The sequence below is a fragment of the Dipodomys merriami genome, unplaced genomic scaffold (genome assembly GCF_024711535.1).
Source record: "Dipodomys merriami isolate MVZ:Mamm:240054 unplaced genomic scaffold, mDipMer1.0.p SCAF_6, whole genome shotgun sequence".
Lineage (NCBI taxonomy): Eukaryota > Metazoa > Chordata > Mammalia > Rodentia > Heteromyidae > Dipodomys > Dipodomys merriami.
The window spans coordinates 73,107,980-73,132,618 of record NW_027206179.1 but is presented as its reverse complement, the minus strand read 5'-3'; the positions used below and the strand labels follow the sequence as shown (position 1 = coordinate 73,132,618).

At 39.7% G+C, this 24,639-nt stretch overlaps 1 long non-coding RNA gene across 1 annotated transcript; it reads left to right on the top strand.

The window, feature by feature from the left end:
* The first annotated feature begins 11,360 nt into the window (after positions 1-11,360).
* On the top strand, positions 11,361-19,588 carry LOC138813581 (uncharacterized). The gene is made up of 3 exons (XR_011367854.1): positions 11,361-11,579; positions 14,217-14,388; positions 19,497-19,588. It is a non-coding gene; the product is annotated as an uncharacterized lncRNA (long non-coding RNA).
* Positions 19,589-24,639: the final 5,051 nt, after the last annotated feature.

The window sequence follows — 24,639 nt, the reverse complement described above, 5'->3', positions numbered from 1 at the left end:
AAGTAGTTGGTAAAATAGTAAAATTCATTATATAAATACTCTGGAACATAAACCCAGAGAAAATTATCCACAGATCCACAGATTATAAACACAAAAGAATTCATCACTGTATTATTTTAAGGTGTGTGTGGCAGACTACTCCCTATCACTAGGAAATAAATAAAATGTAGCAGAAGCTTTTCATAGACTATGATACCAACAGCCAGAACCAGCAAACACGAACTACATAAAGCAGCATGGACAGGGCTGTAAGAATAATGTCAAGTGCTGGTCATCAGTGACTCATACTTGTATTCCTGGCTACTGAGGAGGCTGAGATTTGAGGATCACCAATGAAAGGGAGCCCAGACAGACAAATCTGAGAGATTCTTGTCTCCAATTGACCAGCAAAAAAGCTGAAAGTAAAAGTGTAGCTCAAGTGGTAGAGTGCCAGCCTTTGGTAAAAAAGCTAAGGGAGGTTGCCTAGGCCCTGACTTTAAGCACCAGTACATAACTCTCTCTGTCTCGCTCTGTCTCTGTCTCTGTCTCTGTCTCAATCTCTCTCACACATGTGTTAAGTTTAAAAATGGGAAATGGTGAGATGTATAGTATAACATCAATTATACCAATATATATGCACACACATATATACAATACATATATACCCATACATATTTGAAACACAAGATGTAAAGGAGGAAACCAGTAAAGTCAAGCTAACAGCAAATCTTAGTGTGCTATGAACAGGAAAGTTCAATTGATTCAACCCTTGACAACTGATGTTAAACCATGCGTGTTGGTTAGAGAAGTGTAAATGCCTATTACTATTTGACTTTCCCCAAGGTTCATCCTCTGTGAGAGAGGAAAGTTAAGTTGATTGTATGTCCTTTTCCTTGACACTGATCAGCATCCAGCAGAAAACAACTTGCCTTGAACATATTTTCTAAAATATTTTTTTATATTGTAAGCAACATGTAAATTTTTACCATTGTTAGGTGCAACTACCAACACCACAAATCTTCTCCAGAACTATTTCTGTCTTCATAAATTAAAACTCCATTCCTATTAACCAATAGCCTCCTGTCGCCTGGTCACCACAGACCTTGGCCACTATGATTTTATTGTCTCCATGAATTTTATATAGAATGGTGCCTCCCACAAGTAGAATCTTACAATATTTGTCACACAGTATTTGTGTGTGTGTGTGTGTGTGTGTGCCAGATTTTCCATTTTTCATTGTATGTATGTTTTGTACATACAGTGTATATTTTGTTTACCCATTAATCAATAGATAACTTCTATTGGTTATTACCATCTTTGGGCAGTAATGCTGCTAGGTACATGAAAATTTATTCAAATTTCTTTCTTGATTCTTTGGAGAGTATTCCTAAAAATTGAACTGATAGATCACAGGGTAACCCCATGCTTATTATTATTATTATTATTATTATTATTTACCAAAATAGTATAGTTTCCTCAAATAACATATTATTCTAAATATCTGAAGTGATAACTTTGCTCGTATAGCTCTTGGACTATTCATGTAATAAAAAGCTCTTTGTAAACAAAAGCTCTCTGTGATAAGGCAGTTCATCTTAAGATGTACTACACTATGCATGAAGGATCTTGCATGAGTGGAAATAATGTAGACTGATGCTCCCAGATGAAGTACCAGGATTGGAGCAAATACACCTAATAACCCCCATTCATTCCACATGTGCATATTTGGTATCTTGACTATAATCTGTCCATTTCAGGATACCTTAGAGTCTAAGTAAATTCCCTATCACAAAATAATGAAGACAAAAAGGCCAAATACACACATGAAGAACTTGGCAAAAATGAGTCGAATTGGAGCTATTTAGCACATTGCTCTAACAAATATACACACTAAAAGCAACCACAGGCAAGCTATAAATTGTCCTGAGTTATACCATGAAATCATAAGACAGATGACCTGGAAAATGTGAATTGGCGGGGCTGTGTGGGATTCATTAGTTGGCTGCTCTAATACTCAGGTAATAGGATGCCTCTCAGCTCCAGACTCTATTTTAGTCCAGATTTGTTTTCCCCATTGCCTCAAAAATTAGAAGAGACTCAATCACTTTGGGTTTGTAATCAAGTGGAAGTTCATCCTGCTCAGAATACTCCAAAATACACAAATGCCATCCATTTCATTCATTTGTCTGTTGCTGTCTTTACCATTCAAATACAAAATGCAGTGCATTTTCATCTAATGCCACAAAGCATTTCATAAGACATTGATTTGAAAACAAAACAAAACACCAGGGATGAGAAAAAGAGGCAATATCCTAAAAATAAAAATTCTAAGAAGGAAGCTCAGCAAGCCATACAATTGAAGTCATAGATGTGAAGGTGAATCAATCTCTGTATTAGAGATTTCATAGGAAAACTACAAAGCAGACATCATGATACAAGGCATGATGAGGTTAGTCAATGGGAAAGTGGAGAATTTCAGAGCCAAGTTTTGGAAATAGCCAGAAAACAAAGCAAACAAATTGATTTGGAAGAGCTCACTTTGGAATGAAAGGTACACTTTGGGTGAAGGCCAGCTTAGAAGTAGAGGCATAAGTTACAACATACCAAAAATCTTGTGCATTGAAAGTGATACTTTGAACAGCTTTCTCTAAACTTCCATTTATGTTACTATAGTTAACTTATTTTCTCTTAAGGAGAACATTGGATGCCCAGATCTTTCAAATGTATGTGTGCAAGTTGTCAATGTATATTTTCTCATCTCTGAGGGAAGCTCTCAACAGCAAACATGATCTATACTCAATTAGGTTTAAAATTAAATTGCATGATTAAATAACAAAATTTAAACCTTGCCTACTGTAAGTTCTCTGTTTCAATTTAAAAAAATCTTATTATGTTATTTATAAGTCTAGAAAATCTCATAAAATAAAGACAAGAGCGTCTGTGCTATTTGATCCACTCACGGTGAACATTTCTAAGCATCTGCAGCAATAAAATCCATCTATGAACTTAGTTAATAAATTCCCTTCAACATTGTAAACTTTATTAATAAAAGTAAGATGCTCCCTTCCTTCCTTCCTTCCCTCCCTCCCTCATTCCCTCCCTCCCTCCCTCCCTCCTTCCTTCTTTCCTTCCTTCCTTTCTTCCTTCCCTCTCTTCTCTCCCTCCCTCCCTCCCTTCTTCCCTCCTTCCTTCCTTTCTCTGTCTTTGTAAACAGATTAAAATTATTTGAAAGTGAAAGGAAAGCCATGGAAGGAAAGTAGCAAAACTCTCCATTCAGAGAGAGGCGCTAAGAGAAAGTCCAGTGAAATTCTGTTGGAGGGTGGCTATAATAGCACAGGGCTCCTCTCATATCTCCTACCCTGGGCTTTGTACTGATTGCTTGGGCATACACATTCCAGCTCTTTTCATTGGCTGAGCAGGAGCCCAGGGCATTATGGGAAGATGAAGTATTTGATCAGGAGCCCGAGGCAATTTGGGAACAAGGAGTTCCATGATGGGTCACGTGTTATCTGTCACATGTTATGTCTGCCACTTCTTATCCCGACCTACTTATCCTGGTTTCCCTTTCTCTCTTTCATTTCAAGCTTTCAGATGGATAGATTTCTTTATAAACCCATTAAATGCCTAAAAAGGCAGTTTGTAACCAGAAGCAACATCTTCCACAATTTGTTTAATTTTTTTTATAAATCGCGTGAACTGAAATTATTAAGCTATTTGAAACAGTGTAATGCTGCTTCTAAGCTAGGTCCATTTCTCTCATTTTTTAAAAACGAGAAGCCTAAATTCAAGTATACATTTTCAGTTAAATGTCATTTACCTTTCAGTTTCTCCTAATAGATTAAAATCTCTTTGGCACAGCATACACTTTCACTGTCAAGTGTTCATTAAATGTCCCTATACTTAACACACAAGCTTCATACTGTGTGTGGTTTGGTTATAATTTATCATCACTATGCTCAGTTCTTCTGCAGGTGAGTTGACGTTTTTTAGCTTAATAATCCCTACAATAGCATCATTATCTCAGGCAGCCTGGGATTGCTTATTGATCAATGCTCGAGGTCAGCATGAAGTGTTGGGGTATGAGTAAATCCAAGTGGATTCTTTTGTAGTCATTGGAAGATATTGTAAGCTTTCTGGGGCAGCTTCTATGTCAATAATAACATCAAATGCCCTGTTTTGCAAGTGGGATGGTTTAGAGTTTCCATTTTATATAATTCTTTCATCTGATAATCTGAAGTTTTCAAGCTCTTATCCAGACTAAACCAGTTGTTTTGTATATAATTGAATTTTAGATGCTTTTCTTATTCTTCACAGCAGGTAGAACACAGCACTATGGACTTTCTGACCACTTGGATTCTCTACCATGTTCACATTTTTCTCAGTCTATGTAGTTACAGCTATATGGCTGATCCAGAGACATGACAAAATGTCCCCAATGGAATGTGCTTTTGTGTAGATCTTGCCACTGGTGCTGGACTGGGTAACCGAAGTCTAGATTGAAGATAGTGATTGTTCCACAGTACTTCCTCCTTCTTTGAGTGCCCCTTTCAGATTTCTTTTTTTTTTGTGCACATGCAAACTGTAACAACCTAGTTTACAAATAGGATCTCAGGATAGAATTGTAAATTAGTTGCCTATCCCAATCCCAAACAATACTATGCAGTTGACTCAACTCCCAGGATCATCACATGGTAGGCGGAAGAATGGCTTTCCAAAAACTTTCATGTCCTAGTTCTGGGACTAGCTGACCTTATATGGCAAAAGGGACTTTGCAGTTGTGATGACATGAAAAGATCTTGAAATGGAGATCATCCTAGATTATCCAGGAGGATTCCATTTAGTTCCAAAAAGTGGTTATAAGAGGTGAGCAGAAAGTAAATGTCAAAACAGATATGACAGAAGCAAGAGGCTGGAGTGATTAAAAGAAGGGGCTGTAAACCAAGGGGTGCTGGTGGACTCTAGAAACTGAAGAAGACAAAAGAAACAACAGCAACAAAAAGCAAGGAAACACACAAAAACCCTCAGCAGGCTCTTTCGATACTTCTCAGAGCTTCAAAAACTAAATCTAAACTAAATTTAGAATTTTGACCTATGAAATGAATTTGTGTTTTAAGCTATTCCATTTGTCTTAACTTGTAACAGCAGCCAAAAATAGAAACCCAAGTGACCAGTGTCTTCTAGATGGCTCTGGCTTCACCCATGCCATTCAATTCCTTCTCAGATCCTTCTCAAAACCTTTTAATATGGCAGCATTCTTGCTGGCTAGGAGGGCATCTAGCTCCATCTCTGTGGGGTCAATGCCTGTTTACTCCCTGATGAAATCCTCTCTAGATTTTATCACCTGATTTCCAAGTAGATGCACCTGGGAAGGTGGAGAAAAGGAGGAAAGAGAGTCAGTTTATTTCTTGTCCTCTTTATGCCCACAGCATTCAGAAGCCACTGTGTTTTGTCCACAGTTCTGGCTCCCAACAGACCCAATGCTCTTCTTGGTGCTGGCTCCCACAGGGCAAAAGGTCTCTCTCCACCTACCACTGAAGTTTTACCACCTCTTCCCTATCCTTAAGGAGGATATCTAGCGGGAGGGGGATGTAACTGCTTTTGTGTTTGCTATAATGCCTCACCTTCCTTTGCTAATTTGTTTTTCAACTCTTCTAAACTTACCAAATTGTTCACATTAAATTTCGGTTTGTCAAAAACTCAAGGGATTCTGGGCATGTGTGGTTCACATCTGTAATCCCAGCTATCAGGAAGCCAAGATTTGAGGATCGTGGTTCAAAACCAGCCCAGGTAGGAAAGTCCATGAGATTCTTATCTCTAATAAACTACTCAAAACAAACCCCCCAAAGCAGAAGTGGTGCTATGGCTCAAGTGGTAGAGTGTTCGCCTTGAGCAAAAGAAGCTCAGGGATAGCTCCTGGGCCCAGAGTCCAAGCCCCAGGACCAGCAAACAAATAAAAGCCTCACTTGAGCCACAGCTCCACTTCCAGCTATTTGGTGATTAATTGGAGATAAGAGTCCCAGGAACTTTCTTGACTGGGCTGGCTTTGAACCCTGATCCTCAGCTCCCAGCCTCCTGAGTAGCTAGGATTACAGGCATGAGCCACAGGTACCTGGCTTATGCCTCAGTTTGGTGAGGGGGAGGGGGAATTTAACTCTTTCCTGATTCTGAGATCTGCCTCAGGGCTTGGGAAGCTCCTACTGGAATACTGATGCAGAAATATCTCACTGTGGTTCACATATTCTGAAATCCTGCCCTTTCCTGAGCATATGTCTTCAGATACTTTTTATTTTTATACCATTTCAACAGCCTTCTTCATAGTAATTTGCTATTTATATCTTAGTCATTCTGGCTGTTTTGAGCCAAAGGAATTTGTTGGGAGGGCATAAGGGTTCAGAAAGTTGCTAGGAGGATGGAGAAATAAGCACTAAGCCAGTACAACCAGCAAGAAGCTAGGGTACCCGGGAGACCAGGCAGCAAGACCAGTCACAGCCACACTGCCAAGTGGCTGCTCAGTCTCTGCTCTGGATGAGTGGCCTATTTCTCATCCTCTCTGAGATTCAAATTCCTGATGCCATGAGTCCAAATGGTTGAGCTCAAATTATGTGTGCCCATCCCAGGGAGAGACAGGATGGATTCCCTTTTGTTTCTTAGAAAAAGAGATCTGCTCCTTCTGACATCAGAATAACACGTGTGTGAGAGAGAAAATCCCCTAAGTGAAAGGAGATTAACATTGAACTGCTACAAGCAACATTATCTTGCATTTCAAAAATCCATGACTAATAATTTCAATACTACCCCGCATTTCCATTGTCTCACATGAACTTCTCTCATCTGGATTTACATTTAAACCCACATCTTTTGAAAGGATTTTAGACTTGTGCTGAATCATCAATGGTTTGAGTTTTGTTCAGCTATTTTTAAAAATTAATTTTATGATTAGCAAAGTAGTGAATGAATTGTAAAGTGTGAAAACTATTCCTATATTTTTTTAAGGCAAGTCCAAATCGGTTAGTACCATACCCAGCACTGAAATGGCTCCCAAGTTTAGGACATTGGGTTTCCAGAAGACATCTGGGATAAATAAGGGATTTGAATTTTTTTCCTTAAGCTTCTGGTTTACCGATCAACAAAACAGCATGTTCTCCACAAAAATGCTTTTAAGATGCATGGTATTTCTCCAGTGACACAAACATGCTGTGCAAAAGCCATCAGATAGTTCAGAAGGTAGTCAGATGTCCGTGGCGTATGCCTATAATCTTAGCTACTCAGGAAGCTGAGATACGAGATCTCAGGATCACAGTTTGAAGCCTGGGCAGATAAATCCAAGAGAATTTTTATCTCCAGTTAATCAGCAAAAAGCTGGAAGTGGAGGTATAGTTCAAGTGATGGAACAACAGATTTGAGTGAAAAAGCTCAGGGACAGTGCCCAGGCCCTGAGTTCAAGACCCAGTCCCAGCACAAAACAAAACAAAAACCCAACCAAACAAAAATAGATATTTCAGAAGGTTAAGGTGGATCTTACTTCACTGTTGCTCTTTAACATCAGGAAAAGCTTCAAGGCTCATCCCTTCATTGCTAGTTCTTCTACATGATCCAAGCCTCCTTCCCAGGCCTCATAGAGGTCAATCCATGTTAAAAATCAGCCGTGGCAAATGAAGCAAAATTACTGCACATGGCACCTTTCAGTGACTTGTTGTTAGACCAAGCCTGTTGCCTTCAATCCCTCATGAATCACATTCGCTGTTGTACCATTTGGAAAAGGAAGTAAAGGCCACTCAGATGAGTGGTGAAAATAACAACATTGCTCTAAGCCAGCTCCAGTCTCCAGAGTAGTGATGGGAACTCCTACTTTTTCTGTTTTTGTTGTTGTTGTTGTTGGTGGTGGTGTTAATCGTGGGGCTTGAACTCTGGGCTTGGGCACTGTCCCTGCGCTCTTCAGTTCAAGGCGAGTGCTCTACCGCTTGAGCCACAGCACCACTTCCGGTTTTCTAGTGGCTTATTGGAAATCAGAGTCTCATGGAGTTTCCTGCCCAGGCTGGCTTTGAACTGTGATTCTCAGATCTCAGCCTCCTGAGTAGCTAGGATTATAGGCATGAGCCATTGGCACCCAGCTTGCCTCCTACTTTTTCTATTGTGTACCACAGTCCTACCACACTAACCCTGTTCTGTAGAATGGTGTCTTCTCTCCCTTTCTGAGGACACAACCTAAGATCAGCTCAAGCCAGTGTGGGGCTGCATTGGACAATGCTTCCTCTGGGCTACCTGTGCTGAGTCAATGTGTCAGACCTGGTCCAGACCAGAGAGCTCCTCTACCAACAAGCTCCAAGTCACTGATGGAGGGGAAGGTATTGGCAGTTTTCTTTCTATCAAAGGAAGTGATATCACCAACTTGTCTATGTTATTTTTGGAAGTGATTTCGTTCTTTGTTTGTTGAGCTCTGGTTAAGTAACCAGTTAAGTAACTCCCACATATTTCATAAGATGAAGATCAGCCTTTTTTTTTTTAATTGTACCTCATTTGTCTTGCTTAGAATCACAGCATGACACTCCTGCGCTACATGCTATGAGGCTCTGAAAGCATACAAAATGATTCTTTCTGCCTCATAAAGCTCAATAAATACTTGTTGACAAACTGCCAAACACCATCCACAAAGAGAGATCAAGCCAATTGTATGATTCCTCCTTATAACAAATAGACATTCATTAATCCACTTACTAGATTTATTGACTACCTACCCTGCCAGGCACCAGACTAGACACAGGGGGAAACAATAGTGCACAAAACATTGTTCCTGCTCTCTTGGAGAAACAGGTATCTGTCAGATTCAGTGGTGAATGCTGTTTGGAGGAGATGCAAAATTCCTCAGAAGTCTTTACAGGCTGAGATTTGTTTTGTATAGAGATTGAGAGAACCTAAAGGACTGGCATTTGAGTGGAGCTGGAAAGATGAGGGAATGCCATGTAGCTGCATAAAGGAGAGTAGAGCACGCAGGCTGAGAGGATAGGCTTGGAGCAGGAGAGAGTGTTCATGATAAGAAGTGCAAGGTCCTGGGTTTTGCAGAGAGGGTAAGGAGTGTGGCAGGACCTAGGATCTACAGATTGGGGGCTCCCTAGGTCCTGGAACAAAACCAGAACTAGGTTTGAAGATGGAGAGCACGAGACCAGTATGCACTGAGCAGTTCCCCTACCAGCTTTTTTTTTTTTTTTCTTTGTCCATTGTGGGGATGGAACTCAGGGCCTGGGCAGTGTTCCTCAGCTCTTTTGCTTAAGGCTAGTGCTCTAGTGCTTTGAGCCACAGCTCCACTTCCCAGTTTTGAGTGGTTAATTTTGTAGATAAGAGTCTCACAGGGGACTTTTTCTGTCCAGGCTGGTTTAGAACCAAGATCCTCAGATCTCAGCCTCTTAAGTAGCTAGGATTATAGGCATGAGCCACTGGTGCCCTGCCCTTACGAACTTTTTGAAGGAGCAAAATGGACATGACAACAACGTGGATGGAGTACCGTGAGGAAGAAGGATGTGAGGCCTCCAGATGTCCCTTCTGGTTCTCAAGTGACTGGAGTTGTCAGTAAAAGCCAATCCTTTTGTGTGCTACCCCCACCCATTCTTTATTCTCCCACCTCTTATGAAGTAACAATCCTGTTGCCCACACTACTCAGACCTCCAGTCTCAGTTCAGAGTGGTGAAATTGTTTCTAGCCTCTACTAGCAACCTTCTGGCATATTGGAAAACCTAGGAATTCTCTGTGTATGCCTGTTTAGGGGCTTTCCATGGGCAGGTCTGGCTATTGCTGCCCACATGGATTTAGAAGGAAAGTGAGTACCACGAAGAGATTTTTGTTTTGAAAAAATGCTCACTCTTGTTCCAGAATGTAGAACAGATTAGAAGGGGGTGATGAGGCCATTGGGGTTGACAGGGCTTAGAGCCATGTGATGAAAGAACTCCAAGGAGCAGAGTCAAGCAGGGGCAGGGGCGGTGTGTGTGTGTGTGTGTGTGTGTGTGTGTGTGTGTGTGTGTGTGTGTGTGTGTGTGTGTGTGTGTTTGTGTGTGTGGAGAGTGGTATGTGATTAGGAATAGAAGTAAACAGGGCTCAGCAGTAGTTTCAGATGAGAATTCTAGGTTTATGCTTTACACCACCAGATGAATCTTTAAGTTCACTTAAAGATTCATAACAACGCCAATCTCTAAGATAGGGGGCATGGAAAAGGAGTAGATACGATTCTAAATCACCAAAATAAACATTCGATCTTGAGATCAAACCTAGGACCTCACATATAATAACAGGTCATTCTACTGCTGAGCTCCATCCCGTGTGTGTGTGTGTGTGTGTGTGTGTGTGTGTGTGTGTGTGTGTGTGTGTGTGTGCGTGTGTGTGTGTACACACACAATACACCAATAAAGCACAATGTTTTCCCTGCTGAGGAGAAGCTGTGACAGTTGTATCACTATGTACAGAGAAGCATGTGGGAACTGAATGGGGAGGAAAGTAGAAAAATTGGGCCCATGGGGAAGCTACAGGTCTTCATTATTTTCCACACAAGTTTATTAGGATTGCCAAGTTAAGCATATAAAGAAGGTCTGCAGATAAGCACGGCAGAGATGCTGGGATGGGAAGCACTTCCCAACTATCATGAATCGTCTTTTAAAGATTTTGCTTAGAGGTGTAGTAAGGCACAGGAGTCAGAGGACTGTATTGGATGAGGTCAGGCTTGACAGAACACTGGTGTGGCTGTATGGATGGTTGCAGAGTCTCATTTTGTGGGAATACCACAAATTAATCAGCATCTCTGGGGCCTGTTCCTATCCTAAAACTTGGTGACACTAAATTCACTCCCAATAGGACTCAAAACTCAAGCTGAAGACTATACACAGGCCCTTGCATATGCTAACAAGCACTCTAACACTGAGGTATATCCTCAGACTCTTGGTGTGTTTTGAGCTAGTAAGCATGTGCCATATGTAACATATGTTTCTTTTGTGTTCTCTCTCTCTCCCTCCCTCCCTGTTTCATCTGGTGATTGAATTTAGGGCCTCATTCTTTCTAGACAAGTATGCTACTACTTGAGCCACTCTCCAATCCTTTTACTTTTTAGGTTTTGTTGTTGTTTTGTTCTTTTTTTGGTTTGTTTTTCAGATAGGGTCTCAGGTCTCAAACAGCAATTCTCCTACTTTAGATTTGGAAGTAGCTGTAATTACAGGTATGATTACCATGCCCAAGTCTTTCTTCTGTAGGTTAAGAGCTTAAGTTGGTGCAGAATTGGAATAGTGGGCATATATAGTTGTCAATATCTGCATAGCGCTAGGAATTGTGAGGTCATGATGATGGAGCCGTGGAGGAGAAGGATGGAATGCTGCAGAAAGAATGCCCCAGGTCCTGGTCTTGGGGGTCATTGGAACAGTAGTGAAAAACACAGAGGCTTGCTTTCTCTTTTACAAATGTCCCAGGTGGTATTTCAGGCTCATCAATGGCTCTGATCCAGGAGATCTTTCAGGAAACCAAGTTCCTTCCATCGTCAGCCCTCCATCATCTGCGAGGGCTGCCTCCTGCTCCCGTTGTTCAGCCCTAATACTGTGTTTGGCAATAGAAACATACAGAAATTTAAGGTAATTTGGGAGTACCAATTCCAACTATTTCTAGAAAATATTATCAGCCCCCTCATGTCTCCTAAAGTTAATCAGAACTGAACCACTTCTATTCAGTAAATGTGCTCTGATCTTAAATAGTTACTAGAACCTAAATCTGGCTTTTACTTTCAGTGATGCTGCATTATTCATGTTTAAGTAGTCTGCTTACATGAATTTACCCATTTGCAGATGACAGATTATTAAAACAGTAACATATTTGCTTATAGGTTTGTGTTGGGATGTACATGTCTGCAAAGGAGAAGGAATAAAGTAAATTTACCCATTGAGAGGTGAAGGACTGGTTCTTTGTGCATTTAGAGACAAATAGTACAATTCTGTGGGTGGACAAGGTTTTGACATGGGTTGCCAGGATTAGGCTAAGCACAGTTCCTGGGATATTAGAGAAAATCATACTACTCATTGTAATGCCTCAAAATAAGGGACAGTCCTGTAGCTGTGCTATACAGAACCATAATGATTCTATTTCTCTGAAGAATGAGGTCTGTAGGACTATTTTAACACACACACACACACACACACACACACACACACACACACACACACACACACACACACACACACACACACACACACACACACACACACACACACACGGTATTTTATTTATTTTTGCCAGTCCTGGGGCTTGAACTCAGGGCTTTAGTACTGTCCCTGAGCTTCTTTTGCTCAAGACTAGCACTCTATCACTTGAGCCACGGCGCCACTTCCAGCTTTCGCTGTTTATGTGGACTGAGGAATCAAACCTAGGGCTTCATGCATGCGAGGCAAGCACTCTACCACTAAGCCAAATTCCAAGTCCCTTTTATTTCTTAATGTAAGCATCGAAGGATGAAATTAAGCTAAAATTAAGCTATAGATTGAGTGGTGCAGTTCCCATATACAATCTCAGCTAATAAGGTCCACCCAGACAAAAATGAGACTTCCTGTCTGAAAAAAAATGACTAAAGCGAAGAGGAGCTGGGAACATGGTTCAAGTGATAAAGAACCTGCTTAGCAAACACCAGGCTTTGAGTTTTAACCCCCCCCCCGTACTAATAAATATACTAACAAATAATTTTTAAATGGTGCTATAAATGAAATAATCAAAATTTTAGATCATTGGAATTTGGGAGATGCAGCAAATGAAAATAGAAAACAAAAGTATCGTGGCAAACTGGAATGATGGATTAAATAATGATTAAATCTATCAAGTTGATTCTTAATAAGGATAAATACAACGAACTAACACTAAACCAATTCCACAAGTATAGATAGGAGGATTTTTCTTTTACAAGGGTAAAAATGTTCTAGGATTTTAGATGTCATAAAAGTCAATGTGCTATAACTACACTAGAAATATTTAGTCTTGGATTCCATTTACAAAATATAGCAGGATCCAGAAAAAGGGAGCTAGTGTTCTGCTGTGGTAGAACCATCACACCCCTGATTGTTGTACTCATTTCTGAGCAACATCATGAGAGGATCTGTTTTAGTTAGGCTTATGTTTATGACTGCTGGCACAATGAGATCCATTGATAGAGTGACTTAAAAAACACAGACACTTCCTTTTCTCTTGCATAACTGTCCCAGGTGACATTCTAGGCTGGCAGTGGTCCTGTTCCATGAGGTCATTCAGGGAACAAAGCATCTGCCATTTTCATTACCTCATCACCCACCATGGCATTGATATTTCCTATGGAGCAGAGGCAAGGACACCACTATACCCAGACTGTAGCCACGCCAATGAAGGAAGAGCACGCAGGGACATGATCACTGCCTAAAGGTACTGGCCAAGAATGGCAGTCTCACTGATGCTCATGTTTCACTGTCAACAATAATTGCTCACATCTTTTTGCATAGGCTGGGAAACATAGCTGGGCTACCTTCCATGAGGGTAAATCTACATGACTATACTTTCAAAGAAGGAAAAGAATGGATGTTTGGATGGTTGGAGTATGATTTCTGTCATAACACATTGGACAAATGAATGATATGTTAGGAGCACACTACATCAGAAGAAACTAAATTTCTCACAATAGCAGTTGTGGCTCAACTAAAGCAAATGTATAAAGGACTTTCCCTCATTCCAGAAATTGGAAAACTTTTGGATTTCTTTAGGAGTTATCACATTTGTTCGAGCATTTTGAGTGGCCAACTTAGATCATAAGGGTTCCCTTCTGGTGGGATCTTCCAGGTAGATTTTGTCATTCTATAGAAACTTGTCTGTATAAGCAGTAGGGTGAAGAATGCACAAATTCCTTGGGTGTCTGCTATATGTCTGCACAACAACCTCATGAGATAGCATTATTCACATATTACCAATGCTAAAAAAAAAATCAGTGTAAATTTGTATTAAGGACTCAGCTATTTTGTGGCATGACTAGTATTGCAAAGAACATTGGCTTGATTACTCAACCCCATGATGTTTCAGCCATGTTGCTGCTGCCTGCAGAAAGAAGGTCAAAACTAAATTAAGTGTTCCTTCTTCTTCCTTCCTTCTCCCCACACCCTTCCCATCCAAATCCTTTATCTTATCAGAGCTGACTGCCGGGATGGGACTGCCTGTTCTGCACAGCAGCAAGATAGGATCTTTTCAACATCCGTTCCCTTTTACAGCTCTTTCGACTGGGCCAAATGACTGATTTGTCACCCACGTTTTCCCTGGCCAAGAGACAGAGCCATCTATTTATTTAGAAGCTTGTACATGTCTCACTTCTTACCTAAGAAGGTGGCAGGCCTTCTGATGTGACACCCCCCCCCCCACCTTGCTGCTAGCACATACAATAAGGTAATGAATCATTTTCTACTGTCAACCTGCTAGCCTGCTGCCTAAATCTTTCCTATCCTCGTTCTGAGTGTGGTGGGAGGAGGGAGGGGGGAGCTTAACTTGGAATTAATTCTTCATCCCTTATGCATTGAAATGGACGTCAAGAGTGAATTAATCACCACCAAAACTGCACCACAGAAAATTTACACAGATTTCCTCCAAAGAAAGGATGAGTCACGCAGAGCACCTGTTTGGTCTCCTTAGTAACTGGCCTCTTAGATTTCCCTCTTGTATTTGCATGTAAGCGAGCACAGCAAATGGACTGGGGGAAGGGAAAACAGTCCACATCCTGCACAGTCTGCTCCGAGCAGAATGTCACCTGTAACGCTATTTGCCAACCATTTTGTGCTTTATGAACTCACTTGATGTCTCTGTTCTAACCTGAGCATTGATTCAGCTGCAGAGATAGAGTGGGGATAAGCCTGGAAAATTACTAAATGGCCTCAGGGAAGTTTTGATGACACAATAGAAATGGATACTCAGTATTGTGAAGATGGATTCATCACTGTGTTAGAAGTAGGATTTTCTTGACTTTAATCTTTGCTGCACTTAGAGAGAGACACAACACCATCAAGGCAGAGGTAGACCAGGTAGAAGGGAGAGGTCTAATTAGACCACTAATCCAGCTTTACCACAGGAAATAGTATTTTAAGCACTGTTGTTTTTTTTTTTTTACAAGGTTCTATGTGGTTTTATTTATCCCTTTCACAAAACTCCCCTCTGGAATTGTGGGATACATCTTTTTTGTGGGATACATTTTTAAAAATAATTTTTGAAGTAATCTTTGGATCAAGATGTTCTCAGCCACTTAAGCTGGTACCTATGAATGAATCATTTAACTTTTCAGGGGTTCCTCCTGGAAACAGGCATTGAACAAAATAACATTATTCTCTTTTCAAATTGTGAAATTTGAACTCCACTCTCTGGAATCATGTTGAGTTTAAAGTTAAAATTATTAGCTTAACACTTAAATGTATTGGGTCAGAGAATACCTTACACAAAAAGTTAACCCATCCACTTTTTGTATATGATGTCCTTATAGATTAAATTACTGACTCAAGAGGACATAAAATTCAAGTCTCTATTTTTTTTTGCTTTTTGAAAAATATGATTAAACAAACTAATTTTGTAATTTAAAAGTATGTTTTTAGATGAAAAATATTATCAGTGTCCCGCCTGCCTCTCTTTCCCTACTTCTCCAAGGCAGATACTTTAAGAATATTTTTAGCCAGTTATTTTGATTATTTATCTCATTACCACTAGTACTAAAGTGTTTCAGATTCAAGTGTTGTCTGAATAAAAAGACCCATTTCTCCATCCGTAACTATTTTTTATATCAATGCTATTCATAGTTGAACTATGCTGCATATGATGATTACTTTCTTTTGTTTTCTTTTCCCAGAGATAATAATGATCACATTTTGATTTTACTTCATTTCTGAAGAATAATCATAAACTGAACCCAAACTCTCAGTGCTCGTGTCTTTCTTACATGCTTAGAAACATTTAAGTATAGATAAGTTCATATTCTTGAAGAATCATCACCCAGATCTTTTATATCTGCTTCTGTCTGGACCAGTTGCTTTCCAGGCCTCCCTCTACCATGGTTAGCCTGTGCTATGCACTGGCAGATTTTCTGGAAGTACTTGACCTTCCTATTGGTTTGGATTTTCAGGTTCTTGGATCCCACATCTTCTTTCAGCACTTAATCTCTTATTGTGGCAGAACACTGCCTTCTCAGTAAATTCCTTTAAAAAAAAGTGCATAGAAGGCAAATTCTTTGTTGTTTTGCATGTCAGAAACATTTTCATTCTATCCTCACAGATAGTTGATAGATCTTCTGGGCATAGAATTCTAGAAAGCATTTTTTTTAACCGCAGAATTGTGAAGGCATTTGTGCACGTTAATACGATCCAGGGCTCATCATTGAAATGGGTATTCCTTTTTAATTATTTGTGAAGGGATGGGTTCCAAGTTTATGCAGAGGCTCTTAGCATCTCCAAGAGATCATTAGGCTTCTGTATGGTGTTTCTTTGACTCATCTTCTTCTTTTCCTATACCTGCTACTGTTTGTTCACCTTAGGAACACTGACTCATGTATCTCTTTAACTTCAGTTATGATGAAAGCATGACCCACATATGGCCTTACTATTGTCACAGGGATATAAGTTTGAATGAAATGACAAGCATTCCTTGTGAAAACATTTGCTTGGCAAATAATGTCTGGATACTCTAAAAATATCTGATGGAAAATTTCCTTCTCTAATTCCTACTGGTGTCTTTTATAAGAGCTTTATAATCAAATGATATATTAATAATATATAGTAATAAGAGGGGGGGCAAGCCAAGGCCAATGGCTCATACCTAGCTATTCATGAGGCTAAGACCTGGATTAAAGTCCAGACCCAGCTGTGAATAAGCAAGCTAGGAGGGAGGGAGGGAGGGAGGGAGGGAGGGAGGGAGGAGAGAGAGAGAGAGAGAGAGAGAGAGAGAGAGAGAGAGAGAGAGAGAGAGAGAATAATTAGCCAATTGTAGTGATTACCAAAGAGTGTTTTCAAAAAGGATCTGCTCATAGCACTGAAGTATTATTGATTAATACCTTTTACACTGTTTTAGGACATGCAAATAGCAAATATCCCAAATGATGAGAGGACATCTGGTAACAATTAGCAATTGAGTCCAATTTAACATTTTTTCTTTTCTTTTATTTTGGGGGGGGGGGTCCGGCCGTGGGGCCTGAACTCGGCCTGGGCGCTGTCCCTCAGCTCTTCAGCTCAAGGCTAGTGCTCTACCACTTGAGCCACAGCACCACTTCTGGCTTTTTTCTTTTTGCTTATGTGGTGCTGGGGAATTGAACCCAGGGCCTCAGGCATGCAAGGCAAGCGCTCTACCACTGAGCCACCTTCCCAGCCCCTAACATTTTTTCTTTATGCTTAATGCTTTTTGGTACATCATATAAAAGATATCTTTTCGTATTTGAATTTGGTATTCCTATGGTAGCCTCACATTTAAGTTTGAAGTTAATTTAGAATTGGTTTTCATAAATGACACAAGGTAGAAATTAATAGTTTTTTAAAATAAGGATATCCAATTGCTTTGGCATCATTTAATGAAAAGCCTATACTTTCCAGGTGCTTTGTAGTAGTGATGGTGATTTCTTTTCTTTTCTTTTCTTTTTTTTTTTTTTTTGATGGTCATGGGGCTTGAACTCTGGGCCTGGGCACTGTCCCTCAGCTCTGAAGCTCACGGCAAGCACTCTACCACTTGAGCTACAGTGCCACTTCTGGTTTTCTAGTGGTATAGTGGAGACAGGAGTCTCACGGTCTTTCCTGAACCGTGATCCTCAGATCTCAGCCTCCTGAGTAGCTAGGATTTCAGGCATGAGCCACACTGGCGCCCGGCTGATGGTGATGTTTTTTAAATAAAAGACTTCTGATTCTATAATGTCTGGGTTGTTTTAATCACTCTAGTTGTCTCTTCTTACACCAAGATGACAGTTTTTGGGGTTTTTTTGTTGGTTTTGTTTGGGGTTTTTGTTGGGGCTTGAATTCTGGGTTTTTCAGCTTAAGGCTAGTGCTCTACCACTTGAGCCACAGTACCACTTCTGGTTTTCTGGTGGTTAATTGGATATAAGGGTCTCATCGACTTTCCTGCCCAGGCTGGCTTTGAATCAAGGTTCTCAGATCTCAGCCTCCTGAGTAGCTAGGATAAGAGGCGGGAACCACTGCCACCCAGCAACATCACAGTTTTAATTAATGCCATTGTATAACTCTTAATAACTGATGGTGGTAGCCTCCAACTTTGTTCTTCATGGGTTTTCTTGAGTACGCTTGAAGAGTATTTTTGGTCCTTACTTGTTCTGGGTAATCTTTCAGATTATACACACACACACACACACACACACACACACGCACACGCACATGCATGCGTGCGCGCGCACACAAACACACACACACACACACACACACACACACACACACACACACACACACACCCCACACCCCACACATACCAGTCAATGGAATTTTGATTTGAATTACACTTGAATTAGGTTAAATTTATAGATCAGTTTAGAATAATTTACACCTTTTCCTTTCTTTAATATTTTTACTTATTGTAATTGTAAAGGTGATGTACAGAGGGTTTGCAGTTATATAAGTTCGGTAATGAGTACATTTCTTTTTGAACAGTGTCATCTTTCCCCTTACTTTTTCCCTGTTCTTCCCTCCTACCCCCTCCCCCTTAAGTTACCATAGCTTATTTTCAACTTAGTGAGTATCACTGCTGCATTTGTTAGAACTGACGTTTTTTAATTGACACTTGAGTCTTTCAGCTCAGGAATATGGTATATTTCCCTGCTGTTTAAGTCCTTAATTTGTTTCCATATTTTATGGTTTCCAGTGTAGAGGTATTACCTACATTTTATTAGTTAAGTAATGTTTTATGCTAATATAATGGTATCATTTGAAAATTTTATTTCTAGTTGTTTCTAGCATATAAATGTATAGCTGATTTTTATTATTGACATTGTGTCGAGAAACTTTGTCAAATTCATGTTTTAACTTTAATGGTCATATTTCCATATACTCAACCCCCTTATCTGCAAATTATAGCTGTATTGTTTTCCTTTCCCATTTCTCATCTCTGTCTCCTTCTTCCTTTCTTCCTTTCCTTTCCTTCTTTTCTTCCTTTCTTTTTCTCCTTTCATTCCTTCCTTCCTTCTTTCCTTTCTTTTCCTCCCTCTTTTCTTCCTTTCTTTCCTTCTTTCCTTCTTTCCTTCCCTCCTTCCCTCCTTCCTCTTTCTTCCTTTCATCTTTTCTTTCTTTTTTCTTTCTTTCTTTCTCCTGGAACCTCCAGTACAATGCTGATTAAACCTGGTAATATTTGTGTTACTACTTATACTAGAAGAAAAATTATTATTTACTCATGACATATAATGTCTTCTGTGAGAGTAAGCAGTACTGTTTAAGTTTTTAATATTTAAATTATCTCCTATTTCTTTCTATTATTCCTTAAGAAGAAATAATTATCCTATAACTATTAATAGACTTTGTGTTTGTTGTTTTCAGGACTGGGGATTGAAAGCGAGGACATATTCATGCTAGGAAAGTACTTTACCACTTTCTGAGCTTCATCCTTAACTTGCTCCTCTAACTTTTGAGATGATCATACAATTTTTCCTTTTTGTTCTGTTAAGGTAATATTATACTTATTTTTCTAATATTAAACAATCTTGCATTCTTGATATAAACTCAACTTGGTAATAGTGTATCATTTATATAAATGCTGAATTCTGTGTGTTAATTCTTAAATTCTTAAAATTCTTAAATTTGTGCTCACAGCTGTGAAGAGCCTGCAATACTCCTTTGTTACTCTCTTGCTATCAGTATTTACATCAAGGGATGGATAGTTCTAGAATCTTGGCCCTTACGGTCCTGGTTGCCTTGGTTGTTCTCTGATCTATTAAAATAAGTGGATTAAAAGAAAAGAAAAACAAAATTCAACCAGAGCTTATAATTTTTCTCAAGGGAGGATTTGTGTGAAACATGCTATGCAATCACAGCCAGAAGTAATCCATTTGCATTTTGAAAACCTGTTGAACAAAACGAAACATCATTTTTAACCTTCCGTTGTGTTTCAGTTCCTGAAAATTTCTTGGGTTACCAAAAGTATAGTTTTGATTCTTAGTGTCATTTAGTGCTCTCATCTGTTAAAACAGAGCTGTAGGGGATAAATGAAATTTAATGGCAGCTATAACATGAAGAGGGGGGAAAGAAGTGAGACTCTAAAATTGGAACAGAAAAAGAGAACTTGGCTATTCATGTTAATGACAATTTTCAGTAAGCTAAAGATATTCACTGGGAAGAAAGGTGGTCAGATTCTACCCCTTAATTTAAATTGTTGTCATACATGTCTTCGATCTGGCTAAGGAATTATGAGATGCATTCTATAGTAATAAAATATATGATGAGGTGATCAACTTAAAATTGATATAAACATTAAAAGGGGAAAGGGAAGGGAGAAGACAGAAGTTGAGATAATGCCATTTGGCAGATTCTCTTCTGTGCTAGGCGCTTTGCCTGGGGCTTTGCTGGCATTTTCTTGCATAACCCCTGCAAACATAATGCGTTAATCCCCATCTTACAGAAGAGGACACTGAGACTCAGTAAGAAAAAAATAACCAAAAATAAAAATCAAATGGCTGAAGGTTTATGAATTTATTTTGGGGTCTTTCAATGGTTTTAACATGTAGTTTAACAACAAGAATATTAGGAAGTTGGAACATGTCTTGATTTGGGATGGGGAAAGTAGAGGGCAGGAGATTCAAGAGGAGGAAAGAGGATGAATATGGTCATAGAATATATGTACATGTGTTGAATTGAACGTGACTAGGGGAGAAGAGGAAGGGACGAAGAAGGATAATGATGGACGTGATGACAACTCAGGATGTGCGGTGTCTGCAAATGGACATGTTCAAATGAAACACCTTTGCACAACGAATTGATGCTCATACCAAAAAGATATGTAACGTCCCAAACATCCCATAGATATTAATGATTCAAATCTAGTTGTTTGATGTTAGAGCTTGAGGTCTTTTTCTAAACCCAGTTAAGACTAAACAGAAGAGAAACCAGGTGTTCTTCTCAGTAGACTAGGTTCTCTATTAGGAAGCCCTGCAAAAGGGGCAGCAAGAAGGAAGTTTTTCATTAGATGTTTGTGGTTTGTTGGGTAAGGATTATGGGGTGGGGGGGTATATTTCCTTTGTCTCAGAGTTCTTGCTATATTCTCAAATACAAACATTTCCTGTTTACCACTAGACTGGGCTAGCATCCAATAGTCAAGCAATATGAATAAATTTCAACATTTCTCTATCTAGCATAGGGCTAGAGTCTGTGTATCTATTGTTGACCTGCTCAGTGGCTTGCAAATGAGGCCAACCAATTATGATCAACTCATGGGGGCCAATCTGAATTTCCTAAATGTGTTTTTACAGAACATGCCAGTTCCATATCATATTGAGAGTTATGCAGAAAAAATCTGATTCCTAGACAAATATGGATTCAACCAATACAAACTCTAGATTAGCCTACATTAAATATGTTTATTTTAAACCTTAAACTGTCCATCTATACTGTGAAATTTCAATAATTATACATTTCTTTTCCTAAATCTTCTTTGGTTCCAGAACACTCTGAGGATCATCATCTAGCGTGGGGAGGTTATAAAGACCACATTGTAGGAAAAGATGAGTTAAATGCCTTACAGGCCAATTAATCTTACAGCAACCCACCATATCTCTAGTCATAAGCAGGAAGACATAAACGTGTAAACAAAGCAGCCCGTGAACTGGCCTTTCATGACCTGGATGGTGTAGATCCCATCTCAAAAATTTTGGCACATAGTCTGGGTGAAGCAATGTTGTAGAATGTGTTCCTCCATAGAAGAGAAATTGGACAGGCTAAATTTCAACTTTCCCTCCATATTCTAAGATTCTTTGTGTCTGTGAAAAATATCACCATTTTTTAAAAAAGAAAACCAAGTGTTGTAATATTGTGATATGGAACCGGAAGTGCTTATGTAATCTTCAGCTTGGTTCCTGCTACACTGTTTCTAAAATTAAAACACTCAGAATCTTCAAACTGATGTGCTGCTTAGTATTCTAAGGAGATTATTGGTAAGGGGGAGTCACAATCATGTAGCTAGAGCTTTTCCAGGTCTAAGGATAAACCTAAGAAGGGTTAGTCTGTTTTCCATTGCTGTAACAAAATACCCAAGGCTAAATGATTATATGAAGAAAAGACATTTGTTCAATTCATAGATTTTGGAGGCAGCCCCACTGGTTTGTCCTTTGGTGAAGGACTTCTAGCAGATGACATCACATGGTGGGAACACAAGCCAAAAAAAAAAAAAAAAAAAAAAGGAGAGATTCCGGAACCAGATTTGCTCTTTTTATAGCAGCCCCTTATTCCGGAACCAGATTTGCTCTTTTTATAGCAGCCCCTTCTCAGAGAACTGACTGGAGCCCCAAGAGAACTACATTAATCCCTTCTAAAGGAAGTGCCCCTGGTGACCTAATTACCTCATACCAGGCTCCACCTGCTAAAGAGATTCCACCACCTTTCAACCTCTACTATACCAAGCCACCTCCAAACCACAGCAGAGGCTAAAGGTTGAATTCATCAGCAATGCCCAATGATTAAATCTAATCAACCATGCCTACATAATAAGGCTGCCATAAACCTGCCAAAGAATGTGGTATGGACAGAGTGCACATGGCTAGAAGGGTGGCACCCTGGGAGAGCACGGCAGTTCTGCATCTCATCCCCAGCACCTTCCTTGTGCATCTCTTTCATGTGGCTTTCATCTATATTCTTTGAAAAATAGTCTTTAGAGTAAATGAAAATGTTTCCCCACGTTCTGTGAGCCATGATAGCATGTGTCAGACCCAAAGAAGAGAGAGTGGGAACCTCCAACTTGTCGCTAATTGGTTAAAAGCACAGGGGACAATCAGGGGCTTGTGATTGGCAGCTAAAGGGGGATGCAGTTTTGTGGGGCTGAGACTTAAACATGTGGGTTTGGCACTAACGCTGGTTTGAGTCAGAATTGAATTACATTTTGGGACATCTCATTGGTGTCCAGTGGAAACATGTGACATCAAGGTGTCTATTGTGTATAATGGAGTATAATGGCTGTAATGGAGTATTTCCTGATACCTTGTAACTACATGCATTCATTAGGAAATAGAGCTGCAACAAGACCACCACAAGACAGTGGTATAAATGAAATAAAAATTTCTTATATAAAAGTCCTAAGGTGAGCATTTCTGGTTAGGAAATTGGCTCTATTCCACAGGATTCTTCAGAGTCTCAGGTTTCTCGTTGGAGAATTGGCTTTGCTCTGCAAGGCAGGGCTACATGGTGTAGCTGTCTCACCGGAAGCCCTGCTTTCTGTGCCACAATGTGAGAACTGAGGCAAGCAAGATGCCTTCACTTAGGTGAGCAAAAGTTAGCTGCATTCAATCTGCTCCCATTTCACGGGGAGCAATTTAATATCATGGTCACTGGGAACTCCATCTCTTTCTAGGTAGTTAAGTTAGATGCCCAAGGTAAAGACAAAAAGGGATTTTGGAGAAACAACTAAGACTGTACACCTTTTCTTGGGACAAACAGGAGTTGGTTATTGTTACTTGGGCTTTACTAACATTTAATAATGAGCAGCCACTTCAGGCTAATCAAAATCTTCCAAGAAACATATTGAGTTCTTGTCAGTGTGCTCCTCAAGCACTCCAATTTATGAAGCATGGAATTTCTCAGAAGAGCTCTGATTATCTGTCAGGATTGGAGGACCAGTACAGCAAGTCTGAGGGAGAGGTGAGAGCTGGTAAACAACTCACAGTCAATATCCTTTGCAGGCTCACTCTTTTATTGACCTTCAGGTATTTCAGGTCTTTTTTTTTTAATAGCCCAAGAGAGAAGGAGGACTGGCAAATCTAATTTTTCATATAACCTCAACTTTTACACTATGTGTTACAATCCCATAGGATAGAGTGCAGGGGAAAAAACCAAACCAGTTCAGAGAGGCAATTTTCAGTTTAAATGCTGCTCTTTCTAATCTTCAGGCAGGAACTAAGTAGGGACCTGATTATATGTACACAGCAAAACAGAGGCAGTGGAAGTTGGTCTGTTGCATTTCCTTTCATCTTTTCCTGAGGGTAGTATTGTACTGCACATTCCCAGTATTCCAGGTTCCGCTTTCTTTTTTCTTTGTATGTATGTATGTATATATGTATGTATGTATGTATGTATGTATGTATGTATGTATGTATGTATGTATGTATGTATGTATGTATGTATTTTTGAGTTGCTGCTATTGCATGGGAGGCCAGGGACATTATAGAGCCTGCAAAGCAGGTGGAGTCCACATGGAACTTTTCTAAATTATTTCTCTTACAGATTTTAGAAACTCTACCACCTTAGATGAAGAGTTTATGGATTTGAAAATTTCAGGAGTTTTCAAGAGTAACACGAAAATACCTTGGGGAGGACATATCACAAGTTAATTCTCCAAGAAAGGCATTAGAATCACCTGAAGTACTTGGGCCCCCACCTCTACCTCCAAAGTTAGAGCTTCTGAAAATGGGACTGGGCTTTTCTTTGTTTCTAAAAACATTTTAAATTATCTTTAAGTAGTCATACAAAGGGATTTCAATTC